The sequence below is a fragment of the Gossypium arboreum genome, chromosome 10 (assembly GCF_025698485.1).
Source record: "Gossypium arboreum isolate Shixiya-1 chromosome 10, ASM2569848v2, whole genome shotgun sequence".
In the NCBI taxonomy this organism is placed as follows: domain Eukaryota; kingdom Viridiplantae; phylum Streptophyta; class Magnoliopsida; order Malvales; family Malvaceae; genus Gossypium; species Gossypium arboreum.
Window position 1 is genome coordinate 94816247 of NC_069079.1, and position 8591 is coordinate 94824837.

An 8591-nucleotide genomic window follows, 5' to 3' on the forward strand; every position below is an offset into this window, starting at 1 on the left:
GGGATTTCGGTGGATAGGGTTAGGTTTTGGGGAAGGGGATGATGAATAGTGAAGGGTTTATATAGATTTTGGGGTACACGGTCGTGGGGCACGCCTGTGTGCCCTTATTTCAGCCCGTGTGTTTTGTTATTTTCAAATTTGGGGCAAATCTGAAATTCGGCCCACGCTTATGTTTGTTGGGTGTATTGGTGCACACGGTTGTGTGTCCTGCTTCATTCGCTTCTCCCACGCCCGTGTATGGATGCACACGCCTGTGTTAATTTTACAGTCTCGAGCACGGTTGGTGGGCACTGGCGTGTTGATCACCCGTGTTAATTTCTCAGTTTCAACCACGACTTCTAGACACGGGCGTGGCGCACGCCTGTGTTGTTTTGATAGTTTCGTCCATGGCCATGTTGTACTATCGTGGCAACGTATCAAATCCCGTGTTGGGGAAAACTTTCGCTCTATTTTCACACGGCCGTATCGCACGTCCGTGTCACCGTCGGAGGTATGAGCACGGCAAAAGGCACGCTCGCGTGCCTGGCCGTGTGGACTTGGACAACTTGTGTTCAAAGACTCAGTTAGTGATTTAGATATTAAAAACTAAAATTCAAAGAAGTTAACACTGTTAGTGCTCGGGTTGCCTCTCGAGAAGCACTTATTTAGAGTCTAAGCTCGACTTACCTCTCTGTTGCGTGGTCATGGTGGTGCGAGGAGTTTACATTCCTCATTTCTGCTATCAAACTCAAAATAAGGTTTTAGATGGGTACAATTTACCTTAAAGGTGTCAAATTTAGGATGAATTACCTCGACTGTCCCATATGGAGAAATGCTGACCGTAAGAGGGATTGCTTTATTTGGTTCAGAGGTTGCAATACAAGGGTCTGCTGCATCTAGTAGTACTTTGTCTCCAACCTTAAGTTGATTTGGTGAAACATTGAGCTCGTCATGGCATAGTTTTGGTCTATCATGTGCTCTCGGTGTCTGTGTCCGCCATTCATCTAGTTCCTTGATTGTAGCCTTTGTTCTTCATAGATAAGTCCTTTGTTGTTACTTGAACAAGGCTCATGTATACTTTTCGAACGTGTTTCCTGCAAAGAAGGTTGCAACACATGATCAGTATTAGTAGAATTTTGAGCTTGAAGAGTGATTGTTTCATCACCCACACGAACTGTGAGTTCACCCATACCAACATCAATTATGGTTCTAGCAGTTGCTAAAAATGTACTTCCTAAAATTAAAGGCACGTTACTATCCTCTTCTATGTCTAGAACAACAAAATAGATCGGGAATATAAATTTGTCATTTTTAACGAGTACATCTTCAATAATGTCCCTAGGAAATCTAATTGTTTTATCTGCTAACTGAATGCTCATCCTAGTTTGTTTGGGTTTCCCAAGACCTAATTGTTTAAACATTTTATAAGGCATGACATTAATAGTAGCCCCTAAATCAGCCAAAGCATTACCAACATCTAAGCTACCAATTAAACAAGGAATCATAAAACTCCCTAAATCTTTCAATTTGTTGGCCAGCTTATTCTGCAGAATGGCTGAGAAAAATGCATTCATCTCCACATGCGACGCCTCATCCAACTTCCGTTTATTTTCTAAAAGCTCCTTTAAAAATTTAACTGGGTTTGGCATCTACGAAAGAGCTTCAATAAACGGTAAGTTAATATGCAATTTCTTTAATAGTTTAAGGAATTTACCAAATTATTCATCTCTACGGTCTTTCCTTGTCGCATTGGGGTATGACACTCGTGGTTTGTACTCTTTACTTACCGGTTTCCGCTCACTGTGGTCTACCTCACCTTTATCTTTACTTACCACAATTCCTTGCCTTGGTTCTGGTTCAGGTTCAACTAATCCTTCCTTATCTTGAATGGTAATTGCATTGAGCTGTTCCCTTGGGTTAGATTCAGTGTTACTCGGCAAGTTACCTTATGGTCGTTCAGAAATTAGTTTGGCGAGCTATCCTATCTGAGTTTCGAGCCCTTGGATCGATGCTTGTTGATTCTTAAGTGCTTTTTCGGTATTCTGAAAGTGAGTTTCTGACATCGAGATAAACTTTGTCAGCATTTCCTCAAGGTTCGGCTTCTTTTCCTATTGGTAAGGTGGTTGTTGAAAACCCGAGGATGTTGTGGCCTTTGATTCCCTTGACCCCCCCACGAGAAATTGAGATGGTTCCTCCAGCCTGCATTATATGTGTTACTATATGGGTTATTTTGAGATCTAGAATTATTGTTACCCATGTATTGGACTTGTTCCTCCTCGATGCTAGGGTTGAAAGATTGATATTCTGTGTGTACTCCTCCTCCATTAAAATCGCACCTCATCACGGGATGTACCTAAGTAAAACCACATAAATCGTCAATCTTTTTATTTAAAAGTTCTACCTGGTTAGATAACATAGTAACCGCATCGAGGTTGAAAACACCAGCTTCTTTTTTCAGCTTTGTTCTCATGACTTGCCACTGATAGTTATTCAGTGACATCTCTTCAATAAATTCATAAGCCACTTCAGGTGTTTTGTTATTGATAGCCCACCAGCAGCTGTGTCGATAAGTTGCCTTGTTGAGGGGTTCACATCGTTGTAAAACATTTGAACCTGCAACCATAAAGGTAACCCATTGTGAGGGCACCTTCTCAATAGATCCTTGTATCTCTCCCATGCATCATAGAGCGTTTCTAGATCCATCTACACAAAAGAAGAGATATCATTCCTCAACTTACCCTTTTTAGCCGGCGAAAAATATTTAAGTAAAAATTTTTCGGTCATTTCTTCCCAAGTAGCGATTGACCCTTGTGGTAATGAGTTCAACCACTGTTTAGCTTTGTTTCTCAACAAAAAGGGAAATAACCAAAGGCGAATGGCATCATAAAAAATGCCATTGATTTTAAACGTGTCGCAGAATTCCAAAAAATTTGCTAAGTGAGTGTTTGGATCCTCATCCTGCAAACCATCAAACTGAATAAACTGTTGGATCATTTGAATTGTGTTAGGTTTCAGTTCAAAATTATTTGCAGCAATAGTAGGCCTAACTATACTCGACTTAGTTCCTGTTAAAATTGGTTTAGCATCATCATACATAGTGCGTGGAGCAGGATTTTGATTTACTGGATCAGCAGCAATCGCAGCAAGTAGCAGATTTTCCTAATTTTCAGCCATCTCCTCGGCTGTGGTGTGAATATCGTCCTCTTGTCCTTCCTCCATGTATCTTAAGCTTCGCCTTATTTCTCTTTGATTTCTGCGAGCTGTGTGTTCAATCTCACTATCAAAAAGTAATGGTCTTGACGGGTTTCTTCTAGTCATAAACTATAAAAACCTGCCACAAGGAAAAAAAAAATTTAGTAACAAAAATCAAAATAAAATTTAAATTGCAATAAAATAAATGGCTAAAGTAATAAAAATTAAGTGTTCCTAAATCTTAGTTCCCCGGCAACGGCGCCAAAAACTTGATGTGATGCAAATTGCGATAAGTTTTATGATTTATGAATGTCCATTCTTGAAAACTAACTATTATCACGACAAAGGCAAGCGCACCTTATCAAACAGTAGTATAGCTTATGGCAAGACCAGGATGTCAAACCCAAAGAAACTAAAAGTACTAGTATTAACTCTCTTTTTATTATCTAGCCTAAAAATAAAGGGGTTTGTTTTATCTAAATTAATTAACTAAACTAAGAATTCACATGAGGAAAATTGGGGAAATACTTTTGGGAAAAACTGATCGATTTGGACAATACCCAAGGGAAAAATCCACCTAGGCTTCACTTTTTATTTGACTCTGAACCAGATGATTTATTCATTTGACTTGATCCATAGAAATCCTTAAGTTATATTATTGTCTCTCTCGATACTAACAACATCTAACCCTAGGTTGATTAATAGAAATCTCTTTCTAATTAAAACCTCTAGTGTTGCATTAACTCGATCTATGGATTCCTTTATTAGGTTTCACCCTAATCTGGCAAAATTATGTCACCCTATGTCTAGGCATGCAATCAAGTCCGCTTAATTATGCTAGATCTACTCTTAGACAGGGACTTTTGCTCCTCTGAATAAGCACATCGATACTTGAATCAATATCCTGGAATATTAAAGCAAGAGTTAAGAACTCATAATTAAGAACAAGTCAAATATTTATCATATAATTTAGAAAATAATAACAAGATCCGTCTTAGGATTCATTCCCCTTAGGTCTTTAGGGGATTTAGTTCATAAGTGTGAAATAAAACATCTCAGAAGAATAATGATAACAAAACATAAAGAAAACCCAAAAACTCCTGGAGGAAATTGAAGGGAGATCTTCAGTCTTGAAGGATAATTAGGCTTCTGAGATGGATCAATCGGCTTTCTTCAAGTAATTCCTTGCCTTCTACTCCATGTGTCTGTTCTAGGTACCCCCTGGGGTGTTTATATAGGCTTTAGAATGCTTTAAAACCCTCAAGAGTGGCATTTTTTGAATAGGACTAGACTTGGGCTTGACAGGGATACGCCCGTGTGACACGCCCATGTGCGATTGCTTCAAACCGTGTTCGAGTCTGTTGAATGGACATGGGCGTGTGAACTACCCGTGTGAGGAAGTTTAGGTCGTGTTGATTTCCCTTGTTGACCCATTTTCTCCGTTTTTGGCCCGTTTCTCGCTCCTTTTACTCTCCTATGCTCTTCTAAGTATAAAACATGAAATTAAAGGATTAGGAGCATCGAATTCACCAAATCGAAGGATAATTCATCCAAAATTATGCTAAGCATGGGATAAAAATATGTATAAATTATGGTTTATCAACTATTCATTCCTCGCGATTTATTCAAAACGTCCCTTAAATGGACCCTTGAGGCCCAAATTTGCAAAATTTCAAAATTTTTCCTAGGTGTAGGGCTCACATGCTCGTGTGGTCCAAGGGACATGCCCATGTGATCCTGGGACTCACCCGTGCTATAGGCCATGTTCGACCCCGTGTAACTCTCTGACTTGTGCACTCGGCCATGCCACACGCACGTGTGCTAGGCCATGTGGTTAATTAATTCTTTTCAAAATTAGATGTAGGTTTCACATGGCTAAGACACATGCCCGTGTTCTAAGCCGTGTAGCGTACACACCCATGTCCCTACCCGTGTACTCAATTCTGAGCATTCTATTTTCTCAAATTTAAGATGCAGGGGAAACACGGCCTAACCACACGCCTATGTACCAGGCCATGTGTCACACATGGTCTAGACACACGGCTGTGTGGACAAAATAATGCCATTCCTAGCTTCATTTCTCACCCAAAATCATACCAAATTCCTGCACCAAACTTACATCCAAACACCAACCAATCCAAGCATTGAATTCAAGAAATTTATAACATCTGATATGATATATAGTTCCATGCACTCATGCTTTTAATCTTAACTTTTATAAGCATACTCATTTTAACCTTTCTCAATCAATCAATAATAAACACTTATGTTATCTCCATAAAATAAACTTAAATAAATATATATACATGTACCAAAACATAATCATCACTAGCCATTCCAATGGCTAGATTACAATAATCATTTACATTTACATGCCAATATGACCAATATAACCTATACATGCCATTGTAACCATAATTGCTTTACCATATTGTACCGACATGGGCCGATGGATTGTGTGAGTGATCTCCACTAGGCTTTCAGTCCAACGAGCTTCTGATTTACTCTAAAATAGGGAAATAAAAATAAGTAAGCATAAAATGCTTAGTAAGTTTGTATAACATGGTAATTAACTTACAATTCATTCTATTTTGAGGTAACTACGTTAGGCATATTCAATCAATTTGATCTCAAGCCCTACACACATCCTCATTGACCTTGTTAGTCATATATTCCATAATAACATCAAAACATATATGGGCCCAACAACAATCAAGTTTCCATGCACATATGCTTTCCACAACATGTATTCATTTAACATGTATAAATCATCTCTTTTATAATACAAGTATAACTTCATAATAGTTTATCTCGAGTTCAGATTATTTCATGTCTGAACTTTATTCATAATAGTTCATCTCGAGTTCAGATTATTTCATGTCAGAACTTTACTCATATCATTCGAAATATCAAGGTCACACAAGTAGTAGTACACTCAAGGTGTACAAGTCTATAATCAAGGATGAACATTCCCATCAAATGTTCCATGTAAAAATATCATCATCTCATACTTTCATATATCACTTGTCATGTATCATCATTTTCTTGTATTTCAGATGGATACGTTTAAATACTCATTTTATTGTTCATATCTTCTCATGTTTGGATTGTCACCCGTTGAATTTATTTAAGATATCGATGGATATACAGGTAGTACACTCAAGGTGTACAAATAAGGATCCGTCAATTCATATTCTATGGTACCTATAAGGTACTACTTCAGAGAGTACACTCTCGAGCCACACATGTAAACTACATGATTACCAATCTAGGCTAAATCCTTTTTATGACATATGCTCTAAGGAGCTTGATCTGGATTACCCGTCCGGGCTAAATCTAATCCATAAAATATGCTCGAGAGGACTGATATCAGGATTACCTATCTGGGCTAAATCCTTTCTATAATAAGGTCAACAGGGTTACTTGTCCGAGCTAAATCTCGTCAGCAACAAATGCAGGACCTCATTCATTTTGGGAAATCACATATCCATCGATTTTCCATTTATTCAACTGGGATTTAAACATTTTTCAAGCATTGTCAGGCATGTGAATATTTCATACATCCATAACATTCATATAATTCAAGTAAACACATTCCACATTCATTTCAAGCATAAAAGTAACATTTTTATCATTTATCATTTATCGGGCATTATCTTTGATTGGACTTTGTTAGATATGTTTTCAATGTCATATATATATGATATTCATACAATTCACAAACACAACATTAAATTCAAGCATATAAATATACACAATTTAGTTACACAAACTTACCTCGACAATATTCGTGTACGTAAAATCTACTAATCCGATATTTTCCTCTTTCCTCATTCTAGCTCCGAATTTCGTCTATCTAGATCTATACGAGTAAATTTTACATCAATTTATCACATTTCATATTCAAGTGGACTCAATTTACATCCTAGGAAAAATTACCATTTTGCCCCTAACTTTTCCATAAATTCTCATTTCGTCCCTAGACTCGGAAAATGAAATTTAGGAAATTTACTCCCTATTTCAAGAATAACCAAAATTTTAATATAGAATTTACAAAATATATTTTCTATAAATTTCAAAATTTTTCATCAATTTTCACAACTTTACATTTTAGTCCCTAAATCACGTTTTCATCAAAAATCACTTTGTAAAAGTTGTTTATCTATCAACAACCTTTCATTTTCGACCATAAATTTCTAATTTTTAGGATATACATCCATGACCTAATTTCAATACTTTGATAACTCTTCAAATTGATCCCCCAAATAGATAGATTAAGCTATCTTGATTTGAAAAATATCAAATTTACTAAAAATGGTACAAGAAAACTTACCCAATTTGGTCAAGAAAGTTTCTTCTCTCTCTCTCCTAGGTTTTACATGAAATATTTTGGGGAAGAAGATGATAAAAATGATTTTTATTTCGATTTAATTAATTTATCATCTTTAATAAATTTGATTTCTAATTTAGTCCTTAGCCTTTTTCTAATTTTCCATGAATGAATCATCCAAAAATATCAACTAACTTTTTATTAATGGTCTAATTACCATATAAGGATCTTAAGTTTTGAATTCCATAGCTATTTGATCCTTCTAGCTACTAGAATTCAACTTTTGCATTTTATGCAATTTGGTCCTTCCCATAATTAAAGACATAATCGGTAAAATTTTCTTATCAAAATTTTTACATGACATTTCTATCATATTACGAACCATAAAATAAAAATAAAATAAATTTTATTTTTCAGCTCAAATTTGTGGTCTCGAAACCACTATTCCGATTTCACCGAAATAGGGCTATTACAGTTGGCATCCAAGCCTAGTAAACCTAGGTATAAATACAATTTTTTTCTCAAAATAATCAGCCTTTTTATCACTTTTCTTCTACCTTAGTCGTCCCTAACCTCCTTTCCCTCTCTTCATCTTTATTTTTTTTTCTTTTCCTTTTTTCCTCCATTGTTATCATTGCCTTCACCTCCCATTTTACCATCTTCTTCTTCTTCTTTTTGCATCAAGATTGTGCACCATCTCCTTACTATATTTCTAAAATTTTTCCTCAATTAAATCAGCTTCAAATCTAAAATTTTGAATGTAACACCCCAAACCCGGCCTAGACGTTATGGCCGAATCAGGCGAAGTTACATGAGAATGTATTTAAAACCGTGTTTACCCAAGAATCGTTCTAGTTACCACCTTTTACTTAACTCAGAAAACATATATTGATTAATTTGCTTGAAAAAATTTCTTAGTTCGCGGAAGCTTAAGAACAAATAAGGTTGCAGTTCCAAAATCCATAAACAGTATTTCAAAATTCTGAACTTAAACCAAACAATCTGAAACCAGAAATTACATAATTACTCCCAACTATAGTAGTTAAAATAATAAAAGCATTAAAAACCTTTAAAACCAGAATGTATGTAG

The 8591-nt window shown here is 36.2% G+C and overlaps 1 non-coding gene across 1 annotated transcript; it reads left to right on the top strand.

Moving 5' to 3' along the window:
• The first annotated feature begins 2608 nt into the window (after nt 1-2608).
• Nucleotides 2609-2715, top strand: LOC128283124 (small nucleolar RNA R71). Its single transcript, XR_008273465.1, has one exon. It is a non-coding gene; the product is annotated as a small nucleolar RNA R71 (small nucleolar RNA).
• The last annotated feature ends 5876 nt before the right edge of the window (nt 2716-8591 follow it).